Consider the following 19,616-nt stretch of genomic DNA (forward strand, 5'->3'; position numbering starts at 1 on the left):
GGGCAGACAAATGTAGTCAGCTTTTCATTAAGTTTACAAACTTTAAGAAGCCCTGCCCACAAGGCAACCAAACAAACTTTGTCAGCTTCTCATTACGTTTATGAACGTTAGCAAGCCCACCCACAAGGCAAGCAGGTATAAAACGGAGGTATGATCGCTACACTAGAGGTTACGCCGATCGGAGACGGAGAAGTACGAATGTTTTTTGTCCTAAGAAGGAGAAACCTCCGTTACGAATGTTTCCAACATTCTTCAACTGAGTTCCGGACACGACTTTTAAGTCGAACTACGCATGTATACTTGTCATGCGCACAGTTCGGTGTTACTACTCAGTAGTACATTTATGCTCTTTACCCACCCAACAATAGATTGAAGATAAGTCTCAATCCCCTCTTGGGTTTGGCGATTACCGTACAGTCTCTTGTCCGGAAAGCGATCTCTATGGAGATTCGCTATTATAACATAAGCTGTACTGATTAACTGGTTTACCATTTGGTATCAGTCTTATTAGGCCAACCACACTGAATTAGTGCCAGTTGGAGGGCGAACAGGCTGTTCCCCTTCGTTGCAAGGTCGTGCAATTGGTTACACGTCTCGACATCATCTCGAGGTGTGTTTATTGCTATGCACTCCCCCCCCCCCCCTCACCGCTGGACAATCCGCGGATGATGGGTGGCAGACGAGAGCTTCTGCAAAGAGGCCTGTCTTCTCGTCTTCCCTCTGGACCTGATGCTCTCTATAATGCATTAAAAGAGAGGGGGGGGGGGCATATGCCATACCATTCCATCCTCGTATGTTGGTCCGATTCAGAAAGGTACTAGCATTCACCTCTCTTGGAGAACCTTCTAGCAGTACGAAGCCTTAGATGGACTGAGGACAAATAGTTGCCCCCATCTGCTCGCGTCATTCCTGGTACAGGAATGTGCTTGCAAAACCACCCAGATAGTGGGCTCCTAGTGTCTTGGAATCATCTTGTATCCAACAAAGTCTTAACTTTGTGGGGTCCCCGACTGTGGTTATGCTCGCAGTGGCCCTGATCTTCAGGCTCCCACTCGACCGTTCACCAGGACCTCAAACAAAATGTATTCCAAGATCGGGGGGAAGCTTAGAGGTGTGCCTTGTTTTTTCCCCCCATTCGGACTGGTGAAAAAGTCCTCGGCCAAGTCAGGATAAGCAGTATCTTATCAATAACTCCAATAGCTTCGCTATGGCATCCCGCAGAATGGTTCGCAGACCTTCTGCAGCCCCTGACGAAGCTCCAATAGCTTTGCTATGGCAACCCGCAGAATGGTTCCCGGACCTTCTACAGCTCCTGACGGAGCTCTGAGGGATCTTCCTCCACGGCACGATCTTCGAAGCAGCCACATGCGAACACTTTCCTAAGACGTGGCTTTGCTTCGACTTCTCGCCTGGGACGATCCTAAACCACCCCTCTCAGAGAGGCCTTTCGCAACAGGTTACGGGAAAGACGTCTAGGCACCTCACACACTTTTCAGCGTCGGTCTTCCAGGCAAAGTGTTCGGTCCTTTGTGACTGATGTCGTGGAAAGGGATTCTTTCCTATCGATGCCTTTACTTATGCAAGTGTGAGATAACTTGTCCCCCATCGGATCTCAACCTCCTCCTGGGAACGCGGTTCGGGTCCTTCAGTTTCTGAAGGCCCCTCTCTACGAACTGTAGGCCCAGCAGCAGATCACTTCCTTACATGGAAGATGCCCTTTCTACTCACTTGGGGTTTTGGCCAAGAGTGTTAGTGTGCTGTACGATCCAACCTCTGATGTCTCCTACCCTAGGAGACGGGGAGAAGTAATCCTCAGCGGCGTCCCTGAGTGGATTGCCAAGACTCAAATCCGAGTGTGCTGTACCCTAGGTGCAGCCCATTTCGAATAAAGTGTCTTTGTTCGATAACCGGAAACCCATCAACTGGGGTTTTACCCAGTGAGGAGTCTGTGGGGTTACCTAAAAAGAACGATACCAGCTCGCCCCCGGGTGTTGGCACTGTTGATCAGCTCGGGGAAGGTCAAGAGGACGACCTCAAGGATTTCCTTCCCCTCTGGGATCGTAAGGCAATTGACGTTACTCTTAATCTACTCTCTCCTCCATCCTAAGACCCAGAGCTCGTAACGTCAGTGACATTGCTACGTCCCTGGCGTTCAAAAAACTACAAGTACAGTGAACCCTCGTTTATCGCGGTAGATAGGTTCCAGTCGCGGCCGCGATAGGTGAAAATCCGCGAAGTAGTGACACCATATTTACCTATTTATTCAACATGTATATTCAGACTTTTAACACCTTCCCTTGTACGTAGTACTGTTAACAAACTACCCTTTAATGTACAGAACACTTAATGCATGTACTACAGTACCCTAAACTAAAACAGGCACAAATATTAAAGGTGATTTTATATCATGCATTTCCTAAACATGCTAAAAAGCACGATAAAAAATGGCAACCAATGTTTTGTTTACATTTATCTCTGATCATAATGTAGAAACAAACTGGTGGTAGAGCTTTGCTTATTACCCAGACATATTTCCCATACTTTTCCCTTAGAACTACATCACATCTTCCTACTTATAGATATATATATATATATATATATATATATATATATATATATATATATATATATATATATATATATATATATATATTTATATGTATACACATATACATACCTACATATATACATAAATACATGCATACATATATATATATATATATATATATATATATATATATATATATATATATATATATATATATATATATATATATATATATATATATATTACTGTATATATATGGGTTATGGAAAAAATCCGCGAAGTGGTGAATCCGCGATGGTCGAACCGCGAAGTAGCGAGGGTTCACTGTACTGTGGTGCAGATACTTTGAGGGGGCATGTGGAAGCGTCAATCGACTTTCACGGCCCACTACCTGCAAAGACGTAACCCACAAGAACATGGAGACCTTTACCATTGGTCCATTGGTGGTCGCACAACAAATGGTCTAAACACCTCAGGCTCCTTGATGGACAAGTAGCAGAGGGTTGAGGGCTGAGGCTACCCAGATTAGTCTGGGGTGAATGTGTAAGAATGTCACCTTCTCCCCTCTGGGGAAAACAGCTCCGCAAGCCTCAACATAGCTGACCTCACCTCACTGCAGGTAAGACCCATTTCCCTTGTGCCTCCTAAGTATAGAAGAATACTTTGTTATGTCCCCAATACCTTTTAGAGGGAGGGTATTGGGCAAATCTTTAAGAACAATAGGTTCTGTACTCAAGTTCCTATGTTAAAGACAAGCCACATAGTTAGTTCCACTCACACACAAGCTTCTGCAGGCCGCTATCAGTGCATTACCTCATATCAGCACTTGATTTTAGCGAGGGTAGTGTCCCTTCTGCTATCGATCACAGGTCGAAATAGAGAGGACCCCGGGTCATGACCAAGGCCAGTTGGTGAGGACATCCTCCCTCCTAAGAGTAAGTCACCCTAATAAATAGCGAAGGTTTGTATCTGTATCGGAACAAATAACAAATTTGGAAATAATTTGTATCTTTCCTAACATACAAACCTGGAGCTATTTATACAAATTCGCCCGCCACCCTGTCCCCCGAGAAGTCCTGTCATAAAGCAAAGTGGTTACTCAGCCGAGAGGTGTGAGCGAGCGGGGTAGCCAGTCTACCCCACCCCCCACCTGCTAACTAGCGGATGGGGGTAGTTATCCCTCACTAAAATTATCATGGCTCATCTTTCAGCTGCGCCGAAAGTAATACCCTAATAAATAGCTCCAGGTTTGTATGTTAGGAAAAATACAGATTATTTCCAAATTTGTTATTTTTTACACCATACATAAAGTTTACAAAATAGAATTATAAATTTTTATGTATGAACAGCTGACATTGCTTTGAATTCACTTTTGTAGATATTAAATTTCAAATTTCCTAAGATTTCATGATGGTTGACAGTTCCTCACACTTGTACTTTTTCTTCTGTCCAGTTGCACTTATAACAGAAAATCTTGTAAAACATTTCTTATAGAAAATAGGGCCATTCATTCTCGATTTGTGGAAAGAAAACTAGGCTCGTTATTTCTCATCTCCTTAATTTTCCAGTGGTTGATGATAAAAAAAATGCAGCATACTTGGATTGGTGGTTGCAGCCTGGAAGGAAACAGATAAGAAATGCAGTGTACTTTGGATTGGTGATTGTAGTCTGGAAGGGAACGTGGAACTGAAATAAGAGGTACAGTATTGGGTGCAAGAACAGTGTCATTCTTTCATGGCTCTGTACGATTTCAGCTCTTTCACTAAAATGTGTGCACACACACTAGAAATACCTTTATACTAATGCATTACTAGTGATTGTGGTTTAACAGCTGGGAGCATAATTTAAAATATTATAGCAGTTCTAAGTAGTATGCCTTGCATCATACGTTGAGGTACAGGTACTGTATTTTGTAGAGTGAGTACAGCTCAAAATTTCATCCATCATCTTCATATAGAAAGTTCATTTCATTCTATTCTAGCCTTTACTCTCTCTGAAGTCCTAGGAGATCCAGTTCTTCAACAATCCATTTGTTTCGTAACCGAAATACAAACCACACTATTTACATGGGGTATTACTTTCAGCGTAGCTGAAATGGCGAGCCATTAGATTTTTAACGAGGGTTAACTACCCTCTCGCTAGCTAGCGAGGGGGTAGGAGAGGGGTGGCTAGCTACCCCTCCCCCCTCACACACCGGTGAACTGATTCACTTCGCTTTTGGCTCGGACGGTGGGCAGACATGTCTGTTCCCGTCCTCGCATGGCAGCCATTAATGTTTTGTCTTTACTTAATTACTTACATTTCTTATACTTAATATATATATAAACATTCTTATGTTTATGTATATATTTGAGTATAGAAATTCAGTAAGTTTCCTTTTCAGTGTTTGTGCTGTATGTGTGTAGTGTACGACAACATCTCCATGTAGTTCCAGGCCTCCACGGTGACATTTCGTGGGTCGCGATCTCTCCCTTGGTCCTTCGGTCCTTCCTTCGGCTTCCTTCTCAGGCGCTGTGGGGAATCGTCATCGCTGGACTTTATTAATCTGTTTTCTCCGCTGTTCCTCCTTTCCTACGGGGAACTTGGACTATCAGCGTAGGGAACATAGGAGTTTAGTTTGACTGCGGTCTCTCTCTCTCTCTCTCGAGGTCGTTCACCTTTTTATTACTACTACATATTACGGTAGCTTCCTTCCCTTTGCGGGTTGAGTTGCTTCTCCGTTTATTTTGTCTTAATTATTTTAATGAAATCTAATTGTATTTGTTAAGTTTTCAGCTTCTGTGTAAAACGCTTCCTTCGGGGTTCTTTCGTTCTTCTATTAGTGAACATTCTTAGATGAATTACATAATTATAATTGTTATAATTCTGTTTTTATTACAGTTCTCCGCCTTCCCCCCCTTCCCGTGAGTGTCAGTGGGGGAGGAGGGCGCATACCTGGTGTGTAATTCTTATGTTCTTTTACCTCGGGGTTCCTCTTCTGAGTTCCCCCCGGGGGAATGAATGTTAACTAATTTATTTTATTTTCACAGTTAGCCATCTAGTTTTTCATTTGCCTAATGCGCCAACGAAGCAGAGCTGTCCTGTTAGGGCCTGGGGAGTCTGCTGTTGCCGCCTCCTCTCTAGGACTTCGTCATGGGCGTGTTCCCTTCTCCTAGAAGGTCTCCCGTGACAGCTGTCAGCTCCTTAGTTCATTTAGAGCACTCAGGAGGTTCGCCTCCATGGGTGGGTAACTTCCTTCCGAGGGAGGTTCCCTTCCCAGGTATGAGTTTTTTTTCCCCTTCAAGGGGGAGGAACTTCTCTTACCTTAATAATTCCTGGTTGGTTTCCTGGTCCTTGGGCGGTTATGCTCTTGGTGCTGAGCGACCGCTTTTGTAACCACGCTCAAGGGGCTGAGCGGTTGCAAGGCCGGACCATGGAATTAGTGCAACTATGCTCTTGGTGCTGAGCGGTCGCACGTGCAGCTACGCTCAAGGGGCTGAGCAGCTGCAGGAGCTCCTCTTCGCAGGGTTGCTCTTTACAGGTCAGCTTGCTGATCCAACGGCCGTAAGGGGTGTCTTCTTCAGTTCTTCTTGTCTTTGCTACGAAGTGTTCACCTCTCGTTTGCGAGAGAGGACACTCATAGAGACTCCTCTTCGGAGGACTCCTCCTGCTGTTGTTGATGTTGCTGAAGGCTCAGTTCCCCCCTCCGAACATCCTTCGAGGGGCAGCTGAGTACAACGGTCTCTCCTGCGAGTGCCTCTCCCCCTCGGGGGAGTTCACTACAGAGACTCCTCTTCGGAGGACTGATGATGGTGCTCCTGTTCGTGGTTGTCTTAATCTTCAGTCCCGCAGAGGATCCTCCTCGACGAGAACAGACCGTTGCAGATGCTTCGCTAGACCTTTCGGCAGATCGTTTGCGATCTCCGACACCTGCCAGACCTTCTCATCTTCCATCTCCGTTCCTGGACGCAGATGCGCAGTGGGCGCCACTTCACCCCGTTTTCCAACAGGCACCGGTCCCCTCAGGGCAAAGGGCTTATCTCACAATGTGAGTACTGTAAGTCCCTTTAGTGCCAGGTTTTTACCTGTGCACCTCATTCTCCTGCGTGTGTGTTCGCAAAACCTCTCCTGCTGTGGACCAGACTTCTGCTGAATCAACACTCCAGCGATCTCCTATAGCTGAGTCTCGCCGTAGATCTCCTGATCGTCAGCGTGCCCTTTTCTGATGTGCGCAATGCGCGCAACGTTCGCCCTCGCGCCAACGATCTCCGGATCTGGGCGCAGGCAAGGAGATTATTTTCTCGCTGAACTCCCACGTTCGCCTGCTCGCCAGCGCACATCTGCGCGCCCTTTCCTGATGTGCGCAATGCGCACCAACGTTCGGCCACGCGCCCACGATCTACGGATCTGGGCGCAAGCAAGGAGATTATTCCTTTGCCTCCACGCCAACCATCTCCTGTGCTCCCTTAGAGCTCACCTTCTCTGGTGCGCACTTCCAGACTTGAAAGAGTCTCTGCGCGCCCACGAGAAGTCTCCTGTGCCCGCCCACGAGCGTTCGCCCTTGCGCGCAACCTCACCATCTGGTTCTGCACCCTCGCTGATATCTTCTGGCCGCGCCAACGATCTCCCCGGTTCCTGCCTCGTCGCGCGCAGTTCCAGAGGTTCCTACGCTAGTGCACAGGCGCTCACAGGTTCCTCTGGACTCTCAGCACCCTTCTGGAGTTTCGCGCGAAGCGCGCCCACGCGCAGTTCCAGTCCCAGCGCTCACGCACTCGCCAACGTTCCAGCACGCTTCCACATCACAGCGCGCCGCCCAGGAGGCACCCCAGGTCTCTCCTTACGCGCCAGCGATCTCCTAAGCGCCTGCGCGAGTCTTCGCCTGCGCGCAAGCGTTTTTCAACGCGCCAACGTGCCCACGCTTCAGATCGCAGTAGGTCTTCTACGCGCTCACGCGTTAACACTCCTGTACGTGATCGGTCACTACGCGCCATCGCTCGCCGACGCGCCATCGGTCTTCCGGCCGCCAGCGCTTACCCTTACAACCTCGCTCCCACTCGCCCGCGCGCGAGCCAACGAGTTTACCATCGCGTGAGAACCAGCACCAGCGCGATTTCGTCCACGATTCCCGTCGGGTTTCGCAACACGGGCAACCTGGCGAGTCTTCTGGAGCACGTGCTTCCAGATCATTGTCGTCACAATCTCCACCCCGTAAACGCAGAGCAGCGCACGTGCAGGAGCAGGAAGGAGCTTCTGAGAGGTCTAGGCAACATTCTTCTTTTCAGGCAGGCCCCATCATCTCTACTCCTCAGGATCACCCGATCCCCTTCCCTCCAGCGGGAGTCACTGACACTGCGGCTGTCAGCCGTCAGCAGAGGAGGTACTTCGAGATTATGGGGGAGCCTGGTTTAGCTCTGCCCCTCCACCATTCCAGGAAAGGGCTTACCAGGGAAATTTCCCTCGAACTCTCCGCCTGGCAGGTGACATTCTTGGCTTCGGAGATCTTGAGCCAGGTGAAGGCTGCAAAGTGCGCCATGCAGGCTACTTCGTGGCTGGTTGTCTGGCTTGGATCTCTGGACATCCTGTTGCAATCCGAGGACTTGTCCAAGGAGAGCACCAGAAACACCATGGAAACTTTCCTCCTCTCGGGCACGAGCACCATCGATACCCGGCTCACCAAGTTTCGAACTTGTGGGCAAACTCGATGTTGAAGCATTGAGATGCAGTGACCGAGAGATTCCTCTCGAAAGTCCCAACCGTGGATGTCGGCAAGCTCAGACACTCTTCCATTCTTGGAAAGAGCTTGTTTGAGCCCAAGGACGTGGGACGGACAGCTGAGAGGTAGAGGAAATCGGATCACGATTCGCCCCTCCAAAGGTGCTTACATCCAGATCCTACAAGCCTCCAGCGCCTCAACAACAACAGCCTCATCAGCCTAGGACATCGGAACCGGCTCCGACGGCAAAGACAAAGGTGTCTAAACAGCAGCCCCCTCCTGTCAGGGACAAAAAGGACGGGAAGTCCTCCTGGGGAGGCAATGATCCTAGAGGGAGCGGCCGAGGCCGCAAACGCTAGGATTGGCAACCCCCCTACCCCCCAGTGGGGGGATGCCTAAAGTTGCGCGTTCAGGTGGCAGCAACTCTGGGCCGATTCCTGCACGATCTCAGTGATCAGCCAAGGATATCTCGTCCCGTTCATAACATCTCTACCTCCCCTGACAGCGAATCAAGTGTCTCTGAGCTCCTATGCCATGGGATCGGCAAAGGGGCTAGCCCTTCGGGCAGAATCCGAGACCATGCTCTAGAAAGATGCTCTCCATAAGGTCGTCGACGGCTGCCCCCGGCTTCTTCAGTCGACTCTTTCTTGTAAAGAAGGCATCTGAAGGCTGGAGACCCGTCATCAGCTCTGAACAAGTTTGTCGAACAAACTTCGTTCAGCGTGGAACAGCAGAGTCGATCAGACTTGTAGAGAGACCACAAGACTTGAGGTGCACTCTGGATCTGAAGTACGGGTTCTTCCAGATCCCAATCCATCCGTTTTCCAGGAAGTACTTGAGATTCAGCCTAGACAACAAGGTCTACCAGTTCAAGGTACTGTGTTTCGATCTCTCCACAGCACCGCAGGTGTTTACCAGAATGTTCACCCTGATATCTTCGTGGCCACACAGGATCGGCATCCGTCCCCTTCGCTATCTGGATGACTGGCTAACCCCGGCAGTCTCGGAATCGACCCTTCTTCGACACCAAGAAAAGGCAGGATATTAGACACCAATCTCCCAAAGCCTTCCCATCAGACGACAGGATAGCAAGGCTGAGGAGAGTCGCAGAACCTTTCCTCAGACGAGGAGAGCTTCCAGCCCAATCTTGGTTACGTCTCCTAGGTCACCTTTCCTCCCTGACCCGTCTAGTTCCAAACGGCCGCCTCAGGATGAGGTCCCTGCAATGGCGGCTCAAGTCCCGGAGGAACCTAAGCAACGATTCTTAGAAACACTCTGGTCCCTATGGGACCTGCGGAACGAATGAACCCGCAGTGGTGGTTGACCTACGGGAACCTTTGAAGGGAGTGGATCTTCACGTCCTTCCCCCGCATTTGATGCTGTTCTCGGACGCGTCAAAAGAAGGGGAGGGGGGCACGTTCTGAACCAAAGGATCTCAGGCTTTGGTCAGAATCAGAAGGTACCTCCACATCAATCTGCTAGGAATGAAGGCCGTATATCTGGCCCTTCAACAGTTCCAGCAATCCCTGGCGGGTCGCTCCGTGAGCGACAATACCACGGTGGTGGCTTATTTCAACAAGCAGAGAGGTACCTTTTCATAACAGCTCTCCCATCTTGCAGTAGAGATACTGAGATGAACCGATTCCACTCAATACCACCATCGGCTCGCTTCATTCCGGGCAAAGGAATGTGCTCTCCGACAGTCTGAGCAGAGCCTCGCAGATAGCGAGTACCGAGTGGTCTTTGGACCCTCTAGTAGCCAACAAAGTCCTGACTTTGTGGACCTGTTCGCGACAGCCTTGAACTTAAAGCTACCGCTGTACTACTCCCCAGTCCCGGTCCCCAAGGCACTCTTGGCAAGATGCCTTCCTACAACGGTGGGACAACATCGACGTCTACGCCTTCCCACCGTTCTGTCTGGTAAGAAGGGTGCTCAGCAAGACCAGACTATCGGTCAACCTGTCGATGACTCTGATACCTCCGCTACGGCATCATGCAGAGTGGTTCCAGGACCTTCTGCATCCCCTGACGGAACTCCCGAGAGAGCTTCCCCCACGACACGAGCTACTCAATCAACCACACTGCAACATCTACCACAAAGCCGTAGCATCGCTTCGGCTTCACGCCTGGAGACTATCCAGCATCCCCTCACAGAAAGAGGCGTTCCGCAACAAGTTGCGGAGCGGATGTCTCTACACCTGCGACCCTCTTAACGAGAGAATGCCTTAATGAAGTCATTGGGCTTCAGCGCGGCATATCATTCCCGTGCTGAAGGCTTGTGACGGGCAAGAGGGCTCTCGAACTGGGGAATTTTTTTCCTCAGTTTGACTCTAAATTTTTCTCATTCTTTTTCTATTACTTCTTATTGCTTATTCCTCCTTCATAATTATCAGCTGTCTCCAACCTTGCTGTCAAAACTCTCTTACCCATTTCACTGTCCAGGTTTTTTAGAGGGGACATTGTATCCAGGATCGGTTTTTATTTCAAAATCAATTGTGGGAGCTGTGGTGGTCTTGCCAACTGCCCGAAAATGTTTGGACACCTAGGAGTGTCAGTATTCCCATACTGGCACGCAGAACTATCTCGTAGGAAAATTTGGCCTTAGGATTCCAGGGGTTGGCGATTTCATAGAGATAGGACTCTCGGCATTCTGTCCGGTTTGCCTGCCACTATGATTAGAGTGGGGATGATTGTATTCATGAAATGCTCTGTCCCATCAAGCGGGTTTGGCATACACTTGAGCCACTCTAATCATAGTGGTACCATCCCTTTGTGGTTGGGTAGGGAGTGGACATTAGGTAAGCAGCTTTCGCAGGTGTTATTGGTGGAGAAATTAGTTCCAGGAAAGGCTAACGGTGTCTTCTTTGGAATTTCAGACAGTCTCAATATTTTCTCTCCCTTAAACTTTATTTTTTTCCATTGTTTTTTTTCATTGTTATTATGACCCCTTCCCTCCCCCAAAAAATAATGAGTAAACTTAATGTTCCCCGTACCCCTGGATCAAATGGCGAACCCCAGACACCGTTGACGACTTCTGCTTGTTTAAGTTAGGAAAGCTCTGTTGACAACCTCGGCAATAAAAAGGATTCCTCCAACAATACTTCTCTGACCAGTGTAGTTAAAGACAATTTATCAGCACTGGTGGAAAATGACTCTTGTAATAACAGTAATACTTTACTCTCTGGTTCTGGCTCATTACCAGATCCAACAAAAAATCTGAAAATTCTCCACTTAAAAAACATACCAATTGGTTGTAGCTATGACATAATTCATGAAGCCTTCTGTAGATTTGGGGCAATCAAAGAAATTTTAATGGAGCTTAATGGTAGTAAAGGCTTTTGGGAAGCTTGGATATCATTTTCAAGTTTTGAGATTGCTTTAGAAGCAAATAAAAATTTAGAGAGCATAAAAATTGACAATTGTTTGATTTCTGGGGCTCTGTGATAAAGCACCAAGACACCTAGAGGTATATAAACCAGAAGAATGGATGGAAAAAGAAATAGAGCATAGACTTCCAGAAGTAAGAACCCCCAAGCCCCCAACATGGATAATTGCATCTGGGAAGATAGATAATTATAACTATTATAAGATTAGTAAATTTATACAAAAAAAAGTTGGTTTAATTAAAAGTAAGGATATTAGCAGATACGGTAAGCAATCTGTTTTGATTAATGCAAAAGCAGATACTCAAGCTCACATGCTTTGTGGCATGAAGATTGCAGAAATTGATCCTATTAAGGATATTAAACCACATATGAGCTTAGCTATGGTAAAGGAGTAGTTTTTGATAAACATCTATATGAATTTTCAGAACCAGAAATTCTGGACATGTGCCCTGCTAATGTTTGGAAAGTAAGTAAGATCCATCAAACAAGCATGGTAGTTTTAACATTTGAAACCCCTGTAATACCAGATCATATAATTGAGAATGAAAGAGTACGTGTCCGAGAATATAAACCTAGGCCTTTACAATGCTTTAATTGTTTCAAGTACGGTCACCCTTCCCGGTACTGCAATAATACGAAGATCTGTATTAACTGTTCTTTGTTAGAACATGGCCAATGCAACAGAGATACAACCTGTGCAAACTGTAAAGATCATCATAAATCAAATGATAAAAGATGTAGAGAATACAAGAAAGAAGAAGCTGCAATCTTGAAAGCAAATGCTGAACATATAAGTGTAGGTTATGCAAAGCATTTACTCAATCGGCAACTTAATTTTGCTCGCGTGGTCAAGATGCCACCAAAAGATTATAATCCACTACCCCTTACTACCACAGGGGGACCAGTGGTAGCACCTGGCCCGTCAGGTGCATCTCCCTTAGTGGTAGTAGCCCAGCCATCTGGGTCAAGTGCTCAGCCTATAAAAGCCAGAGCACAAACCTCTAAAGAGGCCAATATGGTTTCCAACACTCCAAAAGAAATGTCACCGATAGGAGCATCTCCCCTAGAGGTAGTAGCCCAGCCTTATGGGTTAAGTGCTCGAACTGTTGAAGTTCTAGCACAATCCTCCAAGGAAGCCAATGTGGCTTCCACCTCCTTAAATGTATTGTCTCAGGCAGAATCTCTACCTGATTTGATGGAGATTGGAAAACAAGATCTTCCAAAGAGGAAAAGGTCCCCATCATCCTCACCTTCATCTAAGTCAGGTAAGTGCCCTACTGCTCATGATCCTAAGGTTGACTTTTATAAAGATCCTAGAAAGAAAGAAAAGAAGAGTGGTGGCCTAGTAAAGCCTTCCATCTCCAGGCCTTACATGGCTTCATCTGAAAAGTCCCAAAAGACAAATGAGACAAAGAAAAATAATAACAAAAGATAATGTCTATCATCCAGTGGAATTGCAGAGGTCTAAATACTAGCATTGAGCAAATAAAAACTTTAACCAGGGACTCAGACACGAAGGTAATTTGTCTACAGGAAACCAAGATCAGTGACAAACCATTTAATCCTGGACTCAATTATCATTTTTGTAGATCCCCTCCATTGCAAGCTGCAAGAGCTCAAGGTGGTACAGGTTTTATTATTCACAAATCTGTAAAATTTGAAACGATCCTACTCGATACACCACTACAGGCATGGGCAGTTAGAACTCATATCGGGAAAAAAATTACTTGATGCTCGCTATATATTGAACCATCCATAGAACTTTTCCTCTTAGATCATGCTGGTAATCCAAGAAGGCTTAGACTTTCTGACCTCCAAGATCTGATCAATCAGCTTCCTGCCCCTTTTATTTTAATGGGTGATTTTAATGCAAAGCATACTTTATGGGGTGGAAATGTGTGATAGATGGGGTAATCTTGTTGAATTAATCGACGACAATGATGTAATACTAATGAATGATGGTTCTCCAACTAGGTATGATGTATTCCACAACTCTACATCAGCCATTGATTTGTCAATCTGTTCCTCATCCATTCGATTGGACTACCTTTGGTCAGTAAATAAACACCTACATGGCAGTGACCATTGGCCAATAATGTTAAATTATGTCCATAATCTTCCTTCTCAGTGTCCACCAAAAATGAAGATAGACGAGGCAGACTGGGCAGCTCATGAAAACTGTTCACACACCGATAAAGAGTATGATGAATTTACATCCAGTGCATGCTTACCAACATCTTGAAAATATTGATGATAATGCTAGCAAGTTTATACCTAAAACATGCGGTTTACCTCATCGCTCTGTAGTTCCTTGGTGGAGTAAAGAATGTGCCAACGCAAGAAAAGTGACCCGAACTTGCTTCAGAAGATACTTGAGAACAAACTGTAGCAGATAGAATAGCGTACCTCAGAGCCTGTGCCAAACAAAAAAGAACTTTTAAAAAAGCAAAGAGAGCATCTTGGAAGAAATATATATCTAATATTAATACCAAAACTCCTTCAAAGGAAATATGGGACAAGATTAGAAAACTTCAAGGTAAATTCGTCCCTAAGCCTCTAGCAATATTAAGGGAAAATAATAGATATATATCTGACCCCAAAGATGTAGCAGAGGTTCTTGCTAAGCACTTTGCCCATGTATGAAGTGCTGACAACTATTCCCCAGCATTTCAACAAATTAGAGCATCAACATCTGTTGTTCCTCCTGCTTCTTCAAATACTGAAGCTTTTAACCTGCCTTTAAGTATGGAGGAGATGCAAAATGCTGTCTCTAGCTCTTCTTTAACTGCCCCAGGTGAGGAAGGCATCCGGTATGAAATGATATCACATCTTCCAGTGAATACCAAGGAATTTTTATTAGTAACCTTTAATGGTCTATGGGCTTCCCATACATCTCCTGATTCCTGGCATACTTCAATTGTAATTCCAGGCCACAAGTCTGGTGAAGACCCAGAACTTCCATCTAGTTATAGGCCCATATCCTTGACCAGTTGCATATGCAAACTATTTGAGAGAATGATCAACAACAGACTTGTGTGGTATCTAGAATAAAAAAATCTTTTATCTAACAGACAATTTGGTTTTAGGAAGAACTGAAGTACTCTAGACCCTTTGCTGATGTTATCAAGGGAAATTTCAAATGCCTTTTCTAACCAAAACCAGGTGGTGGCCAGTGTCTTTTTTGACCTCGAAAAGGCATATGACACCACCTGGAGGGGTGGTATTTTAAAGCAATTGGCCTCGTGGGGTATAGGAGGACATATGTTCTCTTTTATTGAAGAATTTTTATCAAACCGCTCAATTAAAGTGAGAGTAGGGTCAGAACTATCTTCTTCCTACATGCAAGAAGAAGGTGTCCCCCAAGGAAGCGTATTGAGTGTGACCTCTTTTGCTGTTGCTATTAATAGTCTCATGAGTCACATACCTCCTGGCATACAAGGATCACTATTTGTCGATGACTTTGCAATTTATTGTAGTGTATCATCTGCACTACAAGCATGCCAAAATCTTCAAATTGCAATAAATGCTGCTTCCGCATGGGCAAATTCTCGTGGATTCATGTTTTCTCCTCAGAAGACCAAAGCCATTCGCTTTACTCGTACTCGTAAAAGGGAAGAGATCCCCACCCTTTTCTTAAATGATTGCATTTTGCCATATGAGGATAATGTCAAGTTTCTTGGAGTAATTTTGTCGAAAATGACATTTGGTCCCCATATAAATGACCTATCTATCAGGGTTAAGAAGTCACTGAACATTCTGAAAGTGATATCGCATTTTGATTGGGGTGCTGATAGAACAACTTTGCTTAGAATTTATACACCTTTGTGTCTGAGCAAGTTAGACTATGCATGCAAAATATATGGGTCAGCTACAAAGACTTTACTTGGAAAACTTTATATTGTTCACAATGCTGGGCTTCGCATCTGCACAGGTGCTTACAGAACATCTCCCATTGACAGTCTCTATGTTGATTCTGGCTTACCTCCCCTTTCCATTCGCAGAGAGGAGTTGAGTTTGAGGTTTTTAGCTAGGTCCCTTGCTGTGAGAAACAATCCTAACTGTAAATATGTTAGGGCGCCTTTAGATCGGGCTCCTAACAGATCTAGAGTGCCTAAGCCTTTGGAAGTACAGCTGAAAAATGATGCTAGAGAAGTAGGCTTGTTAACAGCACAGATAGCAGAGGTAGGATATCCCAAGTCTCCTCCTTGGTGTAATCCACCTGTTAAAGTATGTTTTATGGCGGGAGGGAAAAATACTTTACCTAGTAGGGTAATGAAAAGTGAGTCTTTAAATCATGCTGCTCAACATCATGGGAAACATGTTTTTACAGATGGCTCCAAATCGGCTGCAGGAGTTGGAAGTGCAGCTGTGGTGGGGGATATTGTTATTAGAAGGAAACTCCCATCCTCTTGTTCAATATTTACTGCTGAGCTGTACGCAGTAATTCTCGCAGTCCAACATATTTTTAAAAATGACAACCAAAATAGTTTTTATACAATTTTTACGGATTCCAATAGTGTTTTACTCATTAAAACAAATTATGCCAGGCCATCATCTAGTACAAGAGGTGCAGGACTGGTTAGTACTTCTGCAGTCTAGGAAGAGTATCAGTGTTCACTTCTGTTGGTCCCTGCCCATGTTGGGGTGGATGGAAATGAACAAGTAGATAAGGCAGCAAAAGAAGCTTCAGGGCTAAGTAATCCATCCCCCTTGAGTATTCCTTACAAAGATCTTAAAAGTGAGATTCATCTTTACTGTAAAAATAAGTGGCAAGCTCGATGGTCTGAACTGACCACCAATACAAAATTGAAACAAATCCACCCATTGGTGGATAAATGGTCATCTTGTAATTCTACAAGTAGGAGGGATATCATTATTTTAACTAGGCTGCGTATTGGCCATACACATGCTACGCACAATTATTTAATGAAGAGTTGGGAAGAGAGACAGGCCCCTCTTTTTAATACCTGTCAAGTGACAATGGATGTTAAACATATTTTAGTCGATTGTCCTGTTTTTAATCTTCAGAGGAGGACACATTTACTCCAGGACAAACCTTTAAGAGATATACTGGGGGAAAACTGTAATACCCTGAACTTGAGAAAATTTATACAACGTATTGGGTTATATTACGAGCTATAATTGATTTTATTAATTAATTTATTTATTTTACCCTTTTAATCCCTATTTATTTCACATCTAGATATTATTGTATGAAAGTGTTGCGATTTGTATTAAAAGTTAAAATGATACTAAATGGTGTGAGTATACAGATATGATGGAATGATTTTCGTTATATAGCACTGAATGGCCTTTGATGCCCCAGTGCTTGGCTTAATGCCTAAATCCTATATTCAATTCAATTCTACACCTGCGAAAGTCATCCGCAGAGGTCTACCAGGCGAAGTGGAGAGTCTTTTGTGGATTGGTGTCGTGGGAGAGGTATCTCTCCCCTTGATGCCACTATTCCAGCAATAGCGGAATTATTGTATGTACCTGCGGAATTATTGTATGTACCTGCAGGAGGAAATGCGCCTTTCGCTCTCGGCGGTGAAAGCCTATCGCTCAGCCTTAAGCCTGGCCTGCAGCCTGGAAGGAATAGACATTTCCTACTCGCTGGATCTTTCTTCGCTCATACGAAGCTACGAACTTACCTGCCCCCAGTCGGAAGTGAGATCTCCTCCATGGAACATGGTTCGGGTTCTTAGGGCTCTCAAGAGACCTCCTTGCGAATCTCCACGCCAGGTTTCTGATCGTCTCCTGACTTGGAAGACGGTGCTCCTGCTCGCTCTGGCCTCGGCCAAGCGTGCCAGCGAACTTCATGGTCTCTCGTACAACGTCGCCCATTTAAGAGGAGAGGGGGAGGTAACGTTCAGGTTCGTCCCTGAGTTGGTTAATAGACTCAAAATCTTGGAGCCCGGACCCTTCAGGATTTCGAGTCTCCGTTCTGTAACAGATGACCCAGACCATCTCCTACTATGCCCAGTAAGGAGTCGGAGGTGTTATCTTAAAGAACAGCTGCAGTTCATCCTCACGTGCAAGCCCTGTTTGGGAGCACAGGAAGGACGGAGAGGAGGGTCATCAAGAATGTCTTTTCAGCCTGGATTCAAAGGGTCATCCATCACGCCCTGAATCCAGACCCTCCTCCGTCACAACGCCTTAAAGCACACGATTCAGAGGCATCGCAACGTCCCTGGCCTTCAAGAGGAACTACTCTGTGACGCAGGTGTTACAAGCTGGAGTCTGGAAGCGTCAAACGACCTTCACATCCCACTACCTGCAGGACGTGACCCACAGGAGCTTCGATACGTTTCCTATCGGCCCTGTGGCGGCTACACAACAGATGGTCTAACCTCAGGCTCCTTAATGGACAGGTAGCAGAAGGTTAAGGGCATTGTTACCTGGTTTTAGACTGCATGAATGAAAGAAGTATGTCTGGCCCTTACTACTTTCTTCATCCTTCCCTCTCTTGGGGAAAGCAGCATCCTGGGTTCTCTGCATAGCTGACCTCAAACCTCTGCAGGTAAACCATGCTTCCTTGTGTTCCTAGTATTAAGATAATACTGTCGCGTCCCCCATACCCTGTCGAGGTGGTATTGGGAACGTCCTAGCCTAGAATTCCATCTAAGGGACTTCAGGTCAACTTCCTTGGACAAGTCACACTTCATCCCTCCACACACGAGCTTATGTAGGCCGCATGTTCCTTGCGGAGCAAGGAACTTACGAGGTGCAGGGACTCTTTCTCGAGTGCTGCTCACTCATATTCTGAGCCCCCGGGCAAAGCCAAAGCCAGTAAGGCTGGGACTTTCCACCCTTCCTAAGGGGTAAGTCACCCCATGTAAATAGTGTGGTTTGTATTTCGGTTACGGAACAAATGACAAATTCGGAGATAATTTGTATTTTTCCTAACCATACAAACCTTAGCCATTTACACATATTTGCCCGCCACCCCCCTCTTAATGAGAGAATGCCTTGATGAAGTCATTGAGCTTCAGCACGGCATTTCATTCATGTGCTGAAACTTGGTGACGGGCAAGAGGGCTCTCGAACTTGGGGAAATTGCTCCCCCAGTTCGAATCTAAATTTCTCTCTTTCACCTTTTTCTTTTTCTCAATATTACTTCGACCTTATCCTAATTTCATAAACTTTTTTTTCGTCTTGCTTTCCAAACTCTATGAGAAAAATTTCCCTCATTATATATGTGTATATATTATGTAAATATATTTATTTATTTTTTTTTTTCCTATGGCTTGGATGTTTCTACATCCATTGTAGCCCCGGCGGGGATGTTCATACATCCTTTATTGCTGCCTACTTTGATGAGTGGGAGGAGGTATCACGGTTGGGAGGTGTTTGCATTCAAAGCTATATGTGAGAATATTGGATGATTTCAGCCATCCCGAAGATGGTTTGGACCTTTTTGGCGGAACTATTCTCAAGTGTTGGGTCTTCGGAATCCAGGGGGATCCAATGCTTGGGGTAGGACTCTCGGCTTTTGGCCGGAAGCCCGTCATTACAGATATGGGGAGGATGATTCCATAATTTCTTGGTCTCAGTCCTAACAGGCGGGTTCAGCTTACACCTGTGCCTCTATATCTGTTTTGATGCTATCCTTCGGGTAGGGTATGGAGTGGACCATCTGGGAAGTATAGTCTCATTGTGCCGATAGTGGAGAGTGCAAATTTCCTTTCTGACGTGTGATGGCCTAACATTCTCGAGCAAGTACATCAAACTAACCCTTTTCTCTCTCTCATCTAATGGATTCTTTAAGTAACGAACCCCCATCCCCTGGATACGCTGACTCTCCCCCGGCACTGTTGACGACCTCTGCTAATGTGATAAGGGAAAGTTCTGTTGATGACTTCGGAACGGGAAAGAACCTTTCTACTGATATTTCAAAATCGAGTAATTTGGGTAACACGAGGAAACTTCGAATCCTTCATGTTACACAAATTTCAATAGACAAATTATGATGATCTATGTGAAGCAT

At 45.6% G+C, this 19,616-nt stretch overlaps 1 long non-coding RNA gene across 5 annotated transcripts in view; it reads left to right on the forward strand.

The window, feature by feature from the left end:
* LOC137631605 (uncharacterized) overlaps positions 1–19,616 on the forward strand; it is a 62,766-nt gene that overhangs the window by 17,923 nt on the left and 25,227 nt on the right. For all 5 annotated transcript variants that reach the window (XR_011041922.1, XR_011041924.1, XR_011041923.1 and 2 more), the window contains one exon: positions 4,117–4,246. This is a non-coding gene — a long non-coding RNA (uncharacterized lncRNA). The remainder of the gene's footprint in view (positions 1–4,116; positions 4,247–19,616) is intronic.

This window comes from Palaemon carinicauda, chromosome 40, assembly GCF_036898095.1.
Source record: "Palaemon carinicauda isolate YSFRI2023 chromosome 40, ASM3689809v2, whole genome shotgun sequence".
Lineage (NCBI taxonomy): Eukaryota > Metazoa > Arthropoda > Malacostraca > Decapoda > Palaemonidae > Palaemon > Palaemon carinicauda.